Consider the following 18805-nt stretch of genomic DNA (forward strand, 5'->3'; position numbering starts at 1 on the left):
TCCGATCTTCAATCTTGAAACCCGATTCGCGGATCTTGTTCAAAACGGGGGCACCAGTATTTTCTTAACGAAACACTTTGAAACTTGGGACACTGGTAGAATGTGTCATATAAAACATCTTCTTCTCTTAATCTTCTTAACAAAAAAACGTACATCGCAAGTTATTTCATGTTAAAGTTGTCGTATTTCTGTAATTTCAACCAATGACTGACGTCCATTCAGCCGTAAAAATTAAGTGCTGACTACGTAAACAAACGATTCTCGGCGGTGATAAAATTATTATTTCCTTGTCAAAAAATGGCTGAAGCATATTGGTAGTAGCTAATAAACCTTTCTATTATAGGCACAAGGCATGGTTTTTGAGGGAAGGAGCAAGTCAATTAGGGTTAGGGTTAGGGTTAGGGTTAGGGTTAGGGTTAGGGTTAGGGTTAGGGTTAGGGTTAGGGTTAGGGAAAACGAACACACGTGTGTTGCCTCTGCAAAATGTCAGAAGTAATGGAGATTAAATACGCTTTACACCGCTTAAAGTGCCAAAGGAGTAAGTGTAAACAGCTGAATACTTGTCAGTGATTGGTTGAAATTATCGAAATAAGACAACTTTTTACATGAAATAAATCCGAATACAAAAATTTTTTTCTGTTCTATAACATAAAATAGATAAGTATACGAAGTTTGAAAGTCTTTCGGTACCAAAAACACTACATAAAACATAAATGAAAACTGGTGCCCCCGTTTTGAACAAGATCCCGATTCGCAAGCCAAAACCTTTCAGTGAAAAACATTCGAGCGAGGTCATTGCCAGTGCCGCTGGACTAGCTCCTGTGCAGGTGGTACGTAATAAACACCATTTTGAGTGTGGCCGTTGCCAGTGTCGCCTGACTGGCCCGCGTGCCGGTGGAACGTAAAATCACCCACTACACTCTCTGAGTGGTTGGCGTTAGGAGGGGCATCCAACTGTAGAAACTCTGCCAAATCAGATTGGAGCCTGGTGCAGCCTTCTGGTTCGCCAGTCCTCAGTCAAATTGTCCAACCCATGCTAGCATGGAAGGCGGACGTTAAACGATGATGATGATGATGATGATGATGATGATGATGATGATGATGATGATGATATACATTGCTATTCTTTTACTGATTTCACTAATTACGTTTTGGCCATACTGGTGCACAGCTTAGAAGAGAAGAGTTATTTATATCAACTCAGGTACTTTAAGCATTACACATTCTATTGCAATAGAAAATATGAAATGTGTGCCCCTCTACATAAAGTATATTTAAACATATTTTGACTTGCAATCGTCCTTTCAATAGTAAAATGTGATCAGTTTGTTCAACAACAGGCATTGTACAATATGAAAAATTTAAAGGAAGACATTTCTGAATATTTCTGAACAAGCAAGTGAATTAGTTTGACGCTCGGGAAGAATGGAAAAGTCTTTGACGTTTTGAGCCTACGCTCTTCGACAGAAAGGATTGAGACGAAAAAGAGGAGAGAGAACAAAAGACAAAAAAAAAAAAAAAAAAAACAGTAAAAAAAAAAACGGAGAGAGGAAAAAAATGTTTATGGATTAATATAAATATATATAAGAAATTTTTAAATTTCTTATATATATTACAACTTTTCGCGTAGGAATAGTCGAAATTCCTCTTTGTTACTACTACTATATATATATATATATATATATATGGGCAAATTTGTTGTTGAAAATGCACCTAAATTTGAAATACTTGTAATTGTTTAAAATAAATTTATTTACATATATACCAAACTAGTTCCAACAGTATTTTTTGTTTATCATTGGTAAAAATTTAGAATTATGAATCGAAATGTTCATAACAAATTAAAATGTTCATAATAGACAAATTTAGAATTATGAATTAGAAAAACATATTCAAAAATTTCGATGTTAACAAGTTTAGATGTTTATAATAGTCAATAATATTAAAACTGTGCATCTATCTGTTTGAATGTACAAAGGTCATTAGTGTTAGAAGTGATCGACAAGAAATGAATATCGTCAAAGTTCAGTCATACTGAGTTAAGAGGAAAAAAAAAGCGAGGGAGAAATGAAGATAGTAAAAAAAGGGATTTGGTTTACAGTTTCTTCGATCCTCTTTCCGTCGTGTGTAGGAACTTTCGCTTATAGCGGTGTGTCTTGGAATTCGGTGTATTTATAATTTTCCCCTGAGCGGATCTGATTTTTGATTCGTTAAAGTACTGGTGACGTCTTGTGGTCAAGTTTGTCGTTCTGCCTGGTTGGCTTCCCTGTAGGGATCGGTCATCAGTCGTTCCGGTTGGTTGATTTTTTTGAAGGCTCATTTTGTTGTATTTGCGGAAGTTCGGTTTTGATTGGTCTAAAGTTAGGTAACGTCAGTAACTAGTGTTTGTAAAATTTCATTGGTCTAGAGATAGGTGACGTCGACAACTGGTTATTTGGAGTTCCGGTTTCGAAACCCGGGTGGAAGACTATTACTAAAGTTTTTAAAATTGTTTGTTGTTCCTGGTTGTTTTTGTGTGGAGAAAATGAGTCTTTTTTCCTTTTTCTCTTTAGTGTTTTTCCTTCTTTCTAAAGGATATTCAGTTGTGGCTTAGATTTTTTAATGAGTATGCTTTCCTTATTTAAACGGAATTGGGTTGAAGTGTTCCTGGTGCATTAATAGAGAGGGAAGATTTGGTATTTCGGGTTTATGTTTATGGGTCATTAGTCTAGGTGTTTGCTTACGGGAATTTTCCTAGTAGTGGGGTCCCGGATTTGTTACCTGTGCACCGTTAGTCTGTCCTTCAAGGTTAAACTAGTTTGACCTATGTAGTCTCCACCACACCCTCCACATTTGATAACATAGACTAAGTTCTTCGAAGCACAGGTGAAGTGATTTTTTTATGGTAAAAGTTTGACCTGACTTAAATTTGTATGTTGAGCCCGCCAAGAGGAAGATACAAGTTCCGCAGTTAGGGCAATTGCACTTTTTGACTTGTAGGGTTGTATTTCTGGAGGGTAATTTGGCGCTGGTGAGTAACTTTTTTAGGGATTGCGGTTGTCTCTTGCTTTTATGAGTTTCCAGTGCCTTTTTCATTCGCAGGTCCTTCATAAGGAGGGGTATGTTTTGGTGGATGATGTTGTATTTTTCTATGTTCCTCGGTTTGTGTGTTGATACGTAAGGTAAATTTTTAAGTGTGTCATGGTGTTTTCTTGTTTTCCGTAACTCTAGGATGTCTAACATTTTTGCACATTCTATTCCGTTTTTGATTAGACTGGCCGGGTATTTTCTATCTAATAATGTGTTTTTAAGTTCTTGGCGCCACTTTTCTCGGGTTTCGGGATTTGATGCAATCATGCAAATTCTTCTTGCTAAGTTGAACGGTATATTTATTTTAGTATGTTTTGGGTGGCAAGAGGAGAATTGAAGATATTGTTTTGAGTCCGTTGGTTTGAAGAAGATGTCGGTTTCTATTTCAGTATCTCTTTTTATGATTAAGATGTCCAGGAAGGGTAGTTGTTTGCGGCTGTATTCCATTGTGAACTGGATTCTGTGGTTAATGCTGTTAAGTTTTTAAATTTTGAGAGTTGTTCAAGGTTATGTGACCACAGAATGAAACAGTCATCCAGGTAGCGTTTCCAGTGGTGAGTAAGTATTTTTGGAAGTTGTCTCCAAATTTCAGTGTAGCGTGTTCGTATATTTGGACTTCCAAGTATGCCATAACAAAGTTCGCACTGTGACCGATTTTTGTGTATAAGTGTTCTCGTTGAAGTTGAAGAAGTTCTGTAGGATGAACATTTTAATTTGTCAACATTGAAACTTTTAAATATGTTTTTCTTATTCATAATTCTAAATTTTTACCATTGATAAACAAAAAATAATGTTGAAACTAGTTTGGCATATATGTAAATAAATTTATTTTAAACAATTACAAGTTTTTCAAATTTAGGTGCATTTTCAACAACAAATTTGCCCATAAATAAATAAATAAATACACACACACACACACACACACACACACACACACACACACACACACACATATATATATATATATCGTCAGTAATTCATATATCTGAAAAAAAGCACAATCTAAAACAGAGCAGTAATTTATTTTTTAGGAAGTTAAATGTTATTGCCGATCATCATATTTAACTTCCTAACACACATACACACACGTACACACACATACACAAACAAACACATACACTCGCACACGCGGCCGCGCGACGTTTAAATATTGTAGTAATTTAAGAGCCAAACCACGGGGGAGAAACAAAAACCCACCTATTCATTTCTTTTGGCCGTTTCTGGAGTGTCCCCTTTAATGTCGAACCCCTTTTAAGGAACCATCACATGGCTTCATGAGCGAGTACAAAAAGATACAGCCAGTCAGTTACGTGGTTTATTTTTTCAATCTAGAGTGTTTGAGAGTATTCCATCGTAACACTTGTGTAGAAATTTCACTATTTCTTAAATTAAGGTAATTAAAAAATAACTCAGCACTCTTGGTATCCCATCATGTGACGTAGTGTAAAGAACTTTGATTAGATATCAAACTAAAAGTCACAAATAGAGCAGAAGATAGAGAAAAGCAAAATATTGTGGTGGAATTATTAGGATTTGCATTGTCAATAATAATAATAATAATAATATTAATAATGATGATGATAATTCTTTTTACTATAGGCAGGAGACCTGAAATTTTGCGGGAGGGGACTAGTGGATGACATCGACTCCAGTGTTTCACTGGTACTTTATTCACCGATCACGAAAGGATGAAAGGGAAAATCGGCCTCGGCAGAAGCTGAACTCAGAACGTAAGGACGGACGAAATGTCGCTAAGCATTTCGCCCGGCATGCTAACGATTCTGCCAGTTCAATAATAATAATAATAATAATAATAATAATAATAATAATAATAATAATGATAATGATAAAGAACTACCAGGCCAACATATTAAAGAACGGCAGCTCCCCATTATGTCGTATATGCCAACAACAAAATGAGACCATCGATCATGTTGTCTCCATGTGCAGTCTGCTTGCGCCTACAGAGTATCTCAACAGGCATGATAGAGCTGCACAATATATTCACTGGGTAATATGCAAAAACCTGGACTTGCTCCATGATAAAAATTGGTGGGAACACAAACCACCCCCAGTACTTGAAAATGATCACATTGCACTCCTCTGGAACTTCACCATTCAAACTGACAGAAAGATAGACGCACATAGGCCAGGCATCATACTGAAAGACTTCAGACAAAAATCATGCCTCCTCATTGATATGACTGTCCCAATCGATATAAACGTATCTGTCAAGACCTACCAAAAACTGAGTAAATATAAAGATCTTGAAATAGAAATTAGCAAAATGTGGAATCTGAAGACGAAAACAATATCTGATTACTACCTAGCTCAGATATCAGGAAACCCCAAAATGGCTGAAGTTCAAAAGATAGTGCTCATGGGAACTGCCCATATCCTACGTAAAATACTGTCTATGTGATCTCATATTTTAAAGCAAACACATAATTTTCTTATGGTTTCTTAACATTCACTTGAACAAAACTGTACAAATCCAAATATATGGTACCCTAGGCATAACACCTACATGAACTTCTAACTTGTTGTCTCTGGGTGAGACTTGGATCCAACTTGTACAAATGCAAAACAAAATTCAAGCATAAAATAATAATAATAATAATAATAATAATAATAATAATAATAATAATAATAATAATAATAATAATAATAATAATAATTATTATTATTATTTTGAACCGGATGTGCTACTCCACCAAAATAAACTTCTAATTGGGCCCTATCTGCAAGGTCATGCGTTGTTTATCTTAATCTGAGATCACCCAGTCGCTCATATATGGTTGTGGTGCATGTGCCTGGTGTACCCTTAACAGATGGTTAGTCATGATGGGTATATTGGGTTTCGTATATGTGTACCCCAATGTCACTTAGATGGTTGTCCCTATTGTTATCGGAGCATTGGGTTCAATACCACCCAACCTGAAGAAATATCTGGAAACTTTAGAAATACCCTACAATCTAGGTGTATTGCAAAAGTAGACACTACTTGGAACAGAACGCATATTGCATAAAGTAATGTCTGTCTGAGGCCGTTGTTGTGATTTGACAGACAATACAAACCCCCAGTAGACACAATATCTTCAATCATCAACATCAAGGTATTGGATACTGTGTGACGTCTTAAATAATAATAATAATAATAATAATAATAATAATAATAATGATGATGATGATGATGATGATGATGATGATGATGATGATGATGATAATAATAATAATCTTATGATTCAGTGCGACCATGAGATAGAGAATAGGAAACCAGACAGTCTTAATTGAGAAAGAAAACAAACTATGCTGGATCATAGATATAGCATGCCCAGCTGGCAACAAGGTATGCGATAAGGAAGAAAGAAAAGTCGATAGATATGACAGGTTAGCTTGGTAAGTTAAGCAGTTGTGGTCGATGAAAAAGGGAGCAGTAGTACCAATAATTGTTGGAGCCCTGGGAACAGTGAGCAAAACCCTCGAGAAGTACGTGGAACAAATAGGGGCGGCAATAAGGTTGGAGCACTTGCAGAAAACCGCACTGCTTGGAACCGCTCGAATACTCCGGAAGGTGCTCGAAAAATAAGAGGTATTGCCTTAGTTCACTGGTAGTGAACAGCTGACACTGTAGTACATCTCCAGCGTTAGAAGCTGTGCAAAGGCAATAATAATAATAATAATAATAATAATAATAATAATAATAATAATAATAATAATAATAATAATAATAATAATAATAATAGTAATAATAATCTAACGAAATATGTTACCATGCAAAACTCAAGTAAAGGTCACGCTTCTAAATTGACATTATTGTACAGTAAAAATATGGTAAATATGAAGAAAATGTTAAGTGTTCGAGTGGATGTTGTGTCACGGTGTTATTCGTCACTTTCCTAACCCCTTAATCAGCAACAGGTGTTAAATTAATTCAATCAGTTAAAAAAAACAAAAGAAATTCATTTAAACGTTTGTTACTCCTCGTAGATTGATTGAAATGGTTAACAAACGATCTAACTTCTCAAGTATTGAAATTACAGAGGAATCAGTACTAACATCAAGGTGATATCGGAATTTCCAGTACAATCTAAAGGAAAGAGGTTTTCACCGAATCCAAGTATGTATTAATATAAATTAATGTGAGCTATTTTAGAAATGTTTATCTTCTAAAATTTTCACCTCGAAGGGGGAACAGAAGACAGCACGAAATAATGCAGAAAAAGATCGCCTTTCATTGTTGTTTAAAGCAAATGTCACTGGAGGCTTGAAACTTAACCCGTTGTTGGTTTAACATTCTGACACTTTCAGAGCAATGAAAGGCGTCTCCAAATTTAGTCTCCTTGTTATATGTAAATCTGAAGAAAAGCTTGGATTACACGGGATTTCTATGCAGAATCGTTTGTTGAACATTCCTGCCCTGCTGTCAAATAGTAAAGCGAGGTCAGGCGGCGTTCCTGATCAACCTTCAAATCTCTATTCTCTAAAACGTGTGTACCTATTGTAATCGTTTTCATTCACTCTATGCATAACTTCACTACTACAGCATACAGCATCAATGAATTATTTTCGTTTTAAAGACATTAATTGTAGCGACAGATGATAAACATGACTTCGTACAGAATTATGGAATAATCTCAAAAAAACGCAATAAAAATGTTAAAGAAGTCTCATTAGGATTAGGAGGAAATTTTACCTAAATGCAGTCAGAAAAGCTCATAGCGGAGAAGATGAAACAGTTTCGACCCGCAAATAGTTTTGTATAAATGGCGCGTGAGGTGGAATTTCAAGAAGGTGATAGTGGCTAATTTCAAGATTTATTGGATGATGAGAACGAGTGACTCAAAGACTCACTTATGAAAACCTTAAGGAAGTAAGTTCGATAAATTAAGTACCAGACTGAAATAAGTCATGAGGTTGTTATGATTGTGTAAACCGGTGTCCTTCCATGGCCATAGTCTAAAGATTGAAACCAGTACACACACACACACACACACACATTATATATATCACACACACACACATTATATATATCACACACACACACACGTCTGCACGTGTTTGTGTATGCATGTATGTTTGTATTTATGCGTGTATGTATTCATATCTATATGCATATACTCATTGTCAGAAATTTTGAGACTCTATTATATGGGACAATACTCCCAAAATCATTGTGTCTCCACTTGTTGGTAAGATTCATCCGAATACCAGGTTTGAGAAGACAAAACTGCCTATTACTGACTACAAACAACTAAGAAACCTTTTGTTGTATTGTTTTTCATTTCTGTTAGATATAATGTAGGTTAGTTTAGGCTCAAGAACCAGTTAGTGAAGCTGCTAATTATTGACGCAAAACAGTAATTAAAGCAGAAAGTGAAAATTAAAAATAAACGAGAAACAAGAAATAAACTTAAGTAAAAGAAAATTACTTTTCCTCAACACAAGGACACAAGAAAGCTGCTGTTGTCGGAGTGGCAGTGAGGGTGAGTTTAATTACTGAAGCGGAGAGAGAGGATGTTTAAACAGGCCTGTTAGGGCAGAATGGAGACTGCTGTATTAAAAACTGGGGAAGCAGATAGCTAGTTAGGTATACGGCTATGAGAGGGCTGTAAAGTGACATGAGGACAAAGGTGCGACTGTGCTGAATTTGGAAATGAGGACAAATTTGTGGGTGAAGCTGATGGGAAACAAACAGAGGATATTAGCAACTTAAATCGGATGGTAGGACGAATAACAAAAAGCAAACGTTCTATCTTTGTATATTTTACTTGTTTCAGTCATTGGGTTGCGGACATGCTGGGGCACTGCCTTGAAGAGTTTAGTCGAGCAAGTCCACTCCAGTATTTATATTTTAGTTTAATCTGGTACTTATATTATCTCTCTTTTTGCCGAACTGTTAAGGGGATGTAAATAAACCAGCACCGGTTGTCAAGGTTCACACACACACACACACACACACACACACACACACACACACACACACTCACACACACACACACACACACACACACACACACACACACACACACACACACACACATCTATCTTTTACTTGTTTCAGTCATTAGATTGCAGCCATGCTGCAGCACCACCTTGAAGAATTTTTAGTCGAATGAATCAACCCCAGTACTTATTTTTTAAAGCTTGGTGCTTATTCTTTCGATTTTTTTTGCCGAATCGCTAAGTTACGGGGACATAAATACACCAACACCGGTTGTTAAGCGATAGTGGGGGACAAACACAGACACAAAGACACACTCACGCAAACACAAACACACATACATACACATACATACAACGAGCTTCTTTCAGTTTCCGTCTACTAAATCCAATCACAAGGCTTTGATCGACCCGTGGGTGGGATCCCGTGGCTATAGTAGAAGACACTTGACCAAGGTGTCACGCAATGAGGCTGGACTATGTGGTTGGGCTTCTTTCAGTTTCCATCTGCCAAATAGCCCAAAATACCACACAGTGGGTCCGAACCCGTAACCATGTGGTTGTGAAGCAAACTTCTTACCACAGCGAAAAAAAGAGAGATCGCGATGATCCTTTAATCATTCAAGTCCGTTCATCCATATAACATCTTTACCCATCCTTCACAGCCCCATACTCAACCATGCAATATTTTAAAATAATTTTTACTTCACTCAAGGAACTTATGCATTTTGTTTTTATTTCAATTTACTTATAATTTTTGCATGTTTTCTTTTTCATATTTGGTAAATCCCTAAGACAAGACGTGTCGTCTCCTAGCATGTGACTCCCCAAGTAACTATCCGAGTTGCTGCGGGTACTTCAACCAGTCCTACTTGGCAATATTAGTATTTTGACTAAATGTGATGGATGGGGCAGATCCTGATTAGAATCAGACTTACAGTGTTTAGTTAGTTGGTTGCTGTTGTTTAGCTCGTACCTCAATCAACCCTGATAAAATGGGCACTTTAACAAATACGTTTCGCCTTTGACCATCACATCTTATTTTATAGTATATAGTATCAAGGGTTACACAGTCCAGTGTGCCTTTTTTTGTTTTATAAGATTGTAGTAGTGATTTTTGAAAGGAAAAAGAAACATCACAACGACAATTGGTTGTTATTTCTAGCTAGTTGAACGACCACGCAAAACTCTTCGGTTGATTTTCAGTAACGTGTCTATACGTTTTGAGATCGGACCCTCTTTATATTTTTCATACATTCGACATCAATATCAGATGTACCTGTAATATACCATAGTGGAATTATTCCCACAGAATGTTTTGAATTGTATGTCAGTATAATGCAGGGTTTCTCAACCATTTTTTGCTTATAGACCCTTTTGATAACTATTTTATTCTGGTGGACCCCATAGTCATTCGATGTTTAAAAATTAGTTTTATAGAAACTTCTTTCAAAATTCTTATTTTGTTTTTCACACATTAACTTGTGTAGGTTGAACTAAGTAAAATGTTAGAGAAAGAAACCCAGCTTGCAATACACACCAATACATACATCTAAAGCAATTTTTTTTCAGGGGTTCTTAAAATACTATTGTTGATCCCCAATTTACTATTTTGTTGTATAGACCCACCCCTAAATCTTATATGGACCCTAGTTGAGAACAACTGGTGTAAAGTATTGATAGTTTCCTAAAGTCTAATGGAAACTTTTTCAAGAAGACATTATACAACCGATCATATTATATTGGGTTAGTAGGCTGGCACTCTAAGCCCTAGATTATCCTTAAGTATCTTAATTCTGCTTGGCCATAGAGTGAGGAAATTCAAAATCAACCTGATGTGATTCAAAGTAACGAGAGAAAACCAATATTAAATTCTGAAATAAGGCGGCGAGCTGGCAGAAAAGTTAGCACGCTGGGCGAAATGATTAGCGGTATTTCGTCTGTCTTTACGTTCTGATTTCAAATTCCGCCGAAGTCAACTTTGCCTTTCATCCTTTCGGGTATATAAATTAAGTACCAGCTGTGTACTGAGGTCGATCTAATCGACTGGCTCCTTCCCCCAAATTTCGGGCCTTGTGCCTAGAGTAGAAAAGAATATTAAATTCTGAAACATAGTTATTGCGACTTCTCGTTTACTGCTAGCGAGCTCACCTTTTCAAATGTCTTGGTAACAAAAACCACTTTGTTTCCGAACAAATATTTCAACATTGCCAATGAAAACAATTTCATTCACAGCAGGATTCTTTCTATTATACCATTTTGCTTAATTTCTCTTCTATGTACATTGTCCATTGTTTTCCTCAACCCATCCCTTACCATTCAGCACTGACTTTCTTACGTCTTTATCCTCTTCCATTCCTTTTTATCTACCTTCTGCCCACCTACTGTCATTTCTATGCATATCTATTCCTTTAACCCTAACCCTAGCCTTTAAACACAATCTGCTTAACCTACTTATCTACTTGTTTACCTATTTAGCTACCTATCGACTTGCCTACCTATTTACCTATCTAGCAACATACAAACTTACCTTTCTATCTATCTATCTATCTATCTATCTATCTATCTATCTATCTATCTATCTATCTATCTATCTATCTATTTGTTTCCACTTTACTTGTCACCACGCTTTTTACCTGCGAATTCTTGTCTTCACTCTTTTAAAAAAAAGTTTTCATTTGTTCTTTTATGCCAATCTCTTTTATGTCAGTTCCTCCCTTTATCCTGTTTTTGCCTTCCTTTTTACTTTTTCCCTTGCTTTCATTTCTAAAAGAATGAGTGCGTTATTGACAAGTATTTCAAAGACTTGTTCGAAGCACAGTCAGATTATTAGATTCACAGTAAAAATACTCGACTTAAACGAGACGTAACGAGAATATATGGGAGTTAACATGATTATTATTTCTCTCTTCACTTTTTTGAAGACAAAGAGTCAAGGACAATGTTTTCTATGTCTTTTAGATGTACTAATGAGATGTTAGGTAAAATAATAATAATAATAATAATAATAATAATAATAATAATAATAATAATAATAATAATAATAATAATAAACGACTATTATTCCAAACTGATCAATATAGAGTCCAAATTCTTACTAGTATTGTTTAGGGCTTGAAAATATGCACATTTTAAAAGCTGAATCGTGTTAATAAGTAAGGAAGTCGTAATAAGTACAAATGTATATATAAAAGACAATAACAGTATCAATGAAAATCTTAATAATATCGGTTTATGATGAATGTTCACTAACATGTAAGCAGTAACAGTACTTTTCCTCTTTATTTCTTTAATCGCTATTATAGCAAATTTTTGACACCCCCCTTCCCTGCCGAACTAAAGCACTGTGTACCACCCTTATTGAAACACGGCACCCACTTCGGTTCTTTTTTGTCATCTATATTAAGCTTCACCTACTATTTTCCTTTATTGTCTTCGTCTGAACTATAGCCTTTTTGACATCCACTCTGGGCGCGTTTCTCCCTTCCTATAAACGTCAGCCTATAAAAGTTTATATTGAACATCAATCGTCGGTTTAAGGATGAGGCCTTCAGAGCTCATGGGTGTTATCCATTATCTTTCGAGTAAATATATATTGAATAAACAACAGGTAAAATTTTGTAAGGAAGAGGAATGATCGGCTGAAACGTCTATAAATTATTAATTCTTACTTTGGCACAAATCAAATTTTCGTACTGGACAGAGCCACGTATATTAGTTATCTCAGTGTGCTATCTTCTACTTATTTTATCTACTTCGGAGAGATAAAAAAAAAAAAAAGACATATTTGAGTGGATACGACGGTTTCGGACAAACTCTCTCACTGCGCTATCAAAATAATATTTATTTCAATTTTGTGATTTTCGCAATTTAGTCATGAAATGACGAGCTCATATGATAATTGAGAACCCCTCGGTCGAAATCCTGGCCACACGCATGAACACACATGCGCGCGCACATTAATTAAATATGATGATTATGATAGCTGTCCACACGTGACCGAGGAAGATTATCACTGGCAAAATGCCAGCAATGCCTGTGCGAAGCTTACTGCACCCGGATTCGCGCCAGCTGCTTCTATGGTCACCGCGGCGAACCTCCTACTCGACGGGGCATCGGAAAGCTGCCTCACCGACGATTGCACAACCTAAAATTTTAGGTCTAATAAGACTTGCACAGCACATCTGATACTCTCTTCACCCTACTGACATGATCCAGAGACAAGCCAGAGAAAGACATCCACCAGTTATATATATATATATATATATATATATATAAACAAAAGACGAAGACGGGTGTGTAAACAACAAACAGATGTATTAGGGAAGTGAGAAAGTATTTGGCCAAAAGTCACCCGACAGTAAATCAAAATTCCATAAATACTTAATATTCAATTTTATATATTCATTCCAACTATGGATGTTTAATAATTGAATGCTGTGAGTTAAAATCGCTGTTTTTTCAACATTATAAATAATATATATATATATATATATATATATATATATATATATATATATATATATATATATATATATATATATATATATATATATATATATATAGTTCGTCTATGCGTTCTGAGTTCAAATTCCGCCGAGGTCGACTTTCCATTTCATCCTCTTGGAGTTGATAAAATAAGCATCAGCTGAGCACTAGAGTCGATATAATCGACATAACCCCTCCCCACGAACTTGCTGGCGTTGTGCCTAAATTTGAAACGCACACGCACACACACACACACATATATATATATAAAAGTTGAGAGGGAAAAGGGAGAGAGGGGAGCGGGGCCCGGAGAGAATTCGTAAACCCGAATCTATGTTTACCTATTCTTCAATTAAAATAATCACCACCAGTTGTAAATAATATACAGATGTGTTATTTATAGACCTGGTATATATTTCACATGGAAACAATGTCCACATACCAAGGAATATTTATATTTACACATAGGACGCACAAAAGAAATGTTCTGTTTTGACATTTTAAATGTAATAGATTACGAATTTAGAATACGAAACACACTACATAGCAAGCACTCCTTCAATGTAACTGCATACTCCTAAGAGTATGTAGCGCTATTCGGTTCGGTTATGGATTTTCTATATTCTTTTCATAAGAGCAAACAAAACTTGGAGTGGTAGTAAACTGGTGGTCAGGAGGTCGTATCCTTCTGGGGCCTCTAGGAGGTATGTAGGCGCAGGCATGTTTATGTGGCCAGGAAATTCGCTTTGCAGTCACGTGAAATCCCGGGTTCAGTCCCACTGCACAGTATTTTGGGCGAGAGTGTCCTACTATAACCTCTAACCGACCAATAATTTGTGAGTTAATTTCGTAGATGGAAACTGTAAGGAAGCACGTCGTGTATATACATATGTGTGTGCGTGTCTTTGTGGTTGTGCTGTGTTTATCGTCCATCATAGCTTGGCAACTGATGTTGGTTTGTTTATGTCCTTGTAAATTAGCGGTTCGGCAAAATAGATCGATAGAATAAGTGCCAGATAAAAAGAAAAAGTACTGGATTAAACCCCACACTCCCTAAAAAAACAACTCAACAAGCAAAAACACATCTCTAAATCAGGAGAGAAGGCTGTTCCATTGATCCTTTTGAGAGCCTCCAAGATTAGTGGGATGAAGTAAAGAAGATATTCTCAAATCCGAAACTTGGTCATTAATGGATGCAATATATCCAGGTTGCGGGTGTTGAATCGGTCGACAGATTATGTCTATCCACTGCAAATAGATCACAGTAGGACTTGAATTCAGAATGTAAAGAGCCGGAACAAATACCACATGACATCCTGTCCGACGCTCTAACGATTCCACCAATCCGCCGACCTACACTGGAACTTTATTTAACAACCAGATATCATCATCATCATCCACTTTTGCAGGCTTGCATGTGTCAGGCGGAATTTGTTGAGGTAGATTTTTTTAAGATGGATGCTCTTCCTATCGACAACTCTCGCGCGTTTCAAAGCAAGATGGTATCGTTTTCCTATCACTTTGTTTTCATGGCGGATTGGAAACAAAAGTACCGTTTGTGTGACTGTGGCACTCATAACTATCACACGATATCAAAACAAAGAAGTGCAAACACACACACACACACACACACACACACACACACACACACACACACACACACACACACACACACACACACACACACACACACACACACACATTTATTTTGTATTAGGTATGACATTAAACTACATCCAATGGTGAAGTTCCATTGGATGTAGTTCTGGAGTTCTGGAGTTGTGGGGAACATGGAGTCACCCTTAATTACTCCCAGGTCCGTTCTGACCGGGAATGGTGGTATCTGTCAGGGTCCCATCTATGAGTTAAAGAGATTTCCCATGCGTAGAGGAAGCTTCTATTATTTTTGACAAAAGCGTGGGTAAAGCTCTCTTCTAAGAGAAATGTACTCTGGCACAGATCTTGCTCTTACAACAGTACCAGTTATCTTGAAATGCTTGTCACTGGAACCTTTTATGGCGACCGAGAGAGTGGCAAAAGTGTTGTTCAAGTTTTTATCATTTGAATATAATGATGTACAGATCTCTCACTATCATTTCATTTCTTGATCCGTTTTGTATTTCATAAAGTCCTGTGGCGATGGATATCTGCACACATGCAAGGATAAAAGTAAATCAGAACAATGAGGCTCAATGTGAGATGACTATCATCTGAGAAGATGAAGCAATCATCATCTATGTATGTCATTATTCAGTTTATTTCAAAATTTCTTGCCAATAGAGAAAGAACCGGTTTCTAACCTAGATCCAAGTCTCCTTCATTGGAATTTCAACATCAATAACAGGGTATGTATGTATGCATGTATGTATGTATGTATGCATGTATGTGCAGATTTGTATGTTTTATGTATGTATTCTCATGCATATAGTTTCCATATCTAGAATGCTCATATATATTTAGATGATAAACTTCTGGAAAGTTTTACAGATTTTTACAGTTCCAGTGATGGACAGGATCTGTAGTTTTCGAATTAGCTTTCTCCTTTCTGGTTCTGAGAAGCCTAATTTCTTAAGATTGGTTATTTAGGCAGTGTGTTACATATGTATGTTTGTATGTATGTATGTATGTATACGACAGGGTTCTTTCAGTTTCCCTGAACCAAATTCACTTACAAGTCTTTAGTCGGCCAAGGCTTATAGCAGAAGACACTTGTCCAAGTTGTTATGCAGTAGGACTGAATCCGAAACCGTGTGGTTGGGAAGCGACCTTCTTAACTACACGGCCACACCGGCACCTAGATAAGTAAAATAAATACCAGAAGTACAGTGTTGATTTAATCGAATGCAATCCAGAAATTATATTGGGTGAAAGCAGATGAAAATTACTCAAGGAAGATTAGTGTAGGAGGTTTGAAAGTCACCTACAGCTTGAAGAAAACTGGAGATTAACTGTTATGTAGATCAAGTGTGCTTACTAAAACATTTTAATGTATGTTGTCCACTTCAAGTGTACATCATACTTTAAAATATATTACATGTGAATGAAGTAGGTAGTTTGATGGCTGCATTTCCACCACTAAGCTATTGTTTAGAAGTTAAAGTCAATGAGACGAGTATTTATGTTTCCAATCGAATATAGGTCTATTGAAATTCAAAGTTAGGTTAAGATGGAATTGATTAATTTCACAGAAATAAATGATTTCAAGAAACAATACAGTCGAATTATTGCTTTCCTTCAATAATACTGTTTGCTTGTCGTATGTTAGATGGTTAAATCCTGACACGACATACGAACTTAGTTATCTTTAGGTTGTAAATAAATATTTGCAGTGTATCAGAGAGTATTTCCTTCTGTAGGGATATAAAAGTTATCTTTTAAAATCGGCAATACTACAAAGTTCACAAGAGAAAGAAGAATATTTGTTATCTGTCAGTCCCATTCCCCAGTTGTTGTTGTTCACTTTTATCGACTAACGTTCCAATCATGACCACGCAAACCGTTGTTTATTATTTTCCAAAATTACATAAATATATTTACGAATTATTGCATTGTTTTCTCTCACTAGGTATAAGTTCGATTACTGTGAATGATAAGCTACAATCAAATTGGTTGATCAGAAATATATTTGAATTATTTCATACACTACCCACCGACTATAAGATGCTATGCCGAAAAATACAAAATGTGACAAGGCTGGCCCTTTGAAGTACAGGTACAACTCATTTTTGATTGCTGAGTGAACTGGAGCAACGAGAAATGAAGTGTCTAGCTGAAGGACACAACGCGCCACTAGGAATCGAACTCACAACCTTACGATCGTAGAGGCAAATACCCTTAACCACTAAACCACGCGGCTTCAGTGTATTCTCCTGAAAATGAGTCTTACCCTTGTTCTGGTACAGCCCATCTCTTTCTCTTGGATGTCAAATCCTCGATGTTCTGCTGGGTTAAGTTAGGAGGGTCGAGGGAGTTTTTATGTCCGCTTGCAACTACATAGGAACCTAAAACAATTAGCGATAGCATGATTCACACTACTAGGTCACCATTCACTTGTGAGTGACGGCTAAACAAGGTGACTTAATAATTTTCTGTGGAAATATATCGTCTTAACAACTCCCGTTCACCATGCAGGAAATTTCTTTGTTTGTTTATTCTTGAGAGCTTCAGAGAAAGCAAAGTTTACTCTTTCCGTATTAGTTAAATTTAAAATCGTGTCAGGTTAAATTTAAAATCGTGTCAAAAAAACATTTGTAAAAGTGGCCCTTTTATAATACAGATTGTTTCTCGTCGCTTAGATCAGAGATACTTTATCGCAATGAGTTTTGACAGAGCTTTCTTCGACCCTCATTTTATCAGTCCAAGTACCTATCTATACTACAGCTGACACAAACAAACATAGCCACCCACACAAACCTACACAAATTGTCCCTCACGCAACACGTCTTCATTACAATCGGCGGGCAGGTTTCGTCTACAAGCAACTTCAATAATTGTTTTACCTAGCGTGTTCGTCTCTGGAAATTCAACCTGAAAGTCTAATGATGGTTGCTTCTGATAGGACTCGACGGAGGAAGTGCCTGAGGACTCCATCTCTATGGTCCTCTCTGGAATAGTGGGCGAAGGAAATGGATGGATAGATGGATAGATGGATGGATGGATACTCGTCTTTTAAGAACCTTTCACGAACAGAATTTTCGAAAACGTATTGTAATAAACATTAAAAAATCTTAGTCCCAGGCAAACGAAGTATGACCAACTGGATAACGTTCCGAAATATACTGAAAATAAAACGAGATCTTCATAGCTGGAAGGCCGTCAATCATATGCGGGTTTGACCGGAGGAAAAGCTAGAGATTAAGCAACAAAAACAACATACCCTGCATATCTCATGAAAACATATCTACAGCCACCTTTCCTGTTAACTATTCATAGTACAGCTAACGCATAAATAATGACTATACATTACACTTATGATTATTCATTGCAACCACATGTACAAAAGATTATATCGTGAGTGAAAGAGATCTATTCAAGGCCAGAGTTCACCAAACATTTCAACAATTACTGTTACTATATACAGATAGAATATGTGTTCTTCCTATCATAATGTACGGATTACTTATCTGCGGAAAATGCAGATACGCCCATACAAAAAAATAACCACTCAAACAATCAATCATGTATTTTCTTATCAATAGTTTGTAACCTTTGGTACGACGTCGAATTTTGTCTATTCGCTGACACTATTACTGCTATTGCCATAGTCTCTTTTCATTTGAACTTTTTCATTATATACATACATAGA

At 36.4% G+C, this 18805-nt stretch overlaps 1 protein-coding gene across 3 annotated transcripts in view; it reads right to left on the reverse strand.

Moving 5' to 3' along the window:
- LOC106870366 (uncharacterized) overlaps positions 1 to 18805 on the reverse strand; it is a 124113-nt gene that overhangs the window by 63402 nt on the left and 41906 nt on the right. Inside the window, exon 1 of one of the 3 annotated variants that reach the window (XM_089353026.1) lies at positions 2100 to 2160. The exons of the other annotated variants lie outside the window; for them this stretch is intronic. The gene's annotated coding sequence lies outside the window, so the exon portion shown is untranslated. Of the gene's footprint in view, positions 1 to 2099; positions 2161 to 18805 lie in introns of those variants that run through there. 3 annotated transcript variants of the gene reach the window in all.

This window comes from Octopus bimaculoides, chromosome 1 (assembly GCF_046866305.1).
Source record: "Octopus bimaculoides isolate indiv1 chromosome 1, ASM4686630v1, whole genome shotgun sequence".
Classification (NCBI taxonomy): Eukaryota; Metazoa; Mollusca; class Cephalopoda; order Octopoda; family Octopodidae; genus Octopus; species Octopus bimaculoides.